General features: G+C 34.7%; 1 non-coding gene across 1 annotated transcript; it reads left to right on the top strand.

The window, feature by feature from the left end:
- The first annotated feature begins 302 nt into the window (after positions 1-302).
- On the top strand, positions 303-487 carry LOC120890125 (U2 spliceosomal RNA). Its single transcript, XR_005734375.1, has one exon. It is a non-coding gene; the product is annotated as a U2 spliceosomal RNA (small nuclear RNA).
- Positions 488-714: the final 227 nt, after the last annotated feature.

Here is a 714-nt window from a genome sequence, read left to right as displayed (position 1 = left end):
ATCAAACATAAGATGAATGTGGGACCAACCCTGTCCTCTCAAATGTTTGTGAGGCTGAACTTGCCAGGTAAAAGAAATATATTCTGAGTAATACCCACAGTATAGTTCTATTGATTGTCAACACAACTCCATTTGCATAATATCTACTCTGTAGCTTTAGTATCTTTTTTCAGGCTATAATTTACTGAAATGTCAAGGGAAGATATCTGAAGAAAAAGACAATATGTGGCTCAGAAACTGACTTCCTTAACAAGACTCCTAAAGCTCGAGAAACAAAATCAAGAATCAATAAATAGGATGGGCTAGTTCCTTGGCCTTTTGGCTAAGATCAAGTGTATTATCTATTCTTATCAGTTTAATAAATGGTATGGAATCAAACTAAAAAGATTCTTCATTGCAAAGGAAACAATCAAGAATGTGAAAAGAGAGCCTACAGAATGGGAAAAATTCCTTGTCACTTGCACTTCAGATAGAGAATTAATGTCCAGGTTACATAAAGAACTGAAGAAATTTAATGCCAAATAAATAATCCAATCAATAATGGGCAAAAGAGTTGAAAAGACAATTCTTGGAAGAAATAGGATCTGTTAACAAACATGAAGAACTGCCCTACATGTCTAGCAATTAGAGAAATGCATACTAAAACCACACCGAGATTCCATCTTAGTCCAGTCAGAATAGCAAGTTACAATGAATTTTGGTGAGGTTGTGTGG

The sequence above is a fragment of the Ictidomys tridecemlineatus genome, chromosome 4, assembly GCF_052094955.1.
Source record: "Ictidomys tridecemlineatus isolate mIctTri1 chromosome 4, mIctTri1.hap1, whole genome shotgun sequence".
In the NCBI taxonomy this organism is placed as follows: Eukaryota; Metazoa; Chordata; class Mammalia; order Rodentia; family Sciuridae; genus Ictidomys; species Ictidomys tridecemlineatus.
This window is presented reverse-complemented; position numbering and strand designations above follow the sequence as displayed.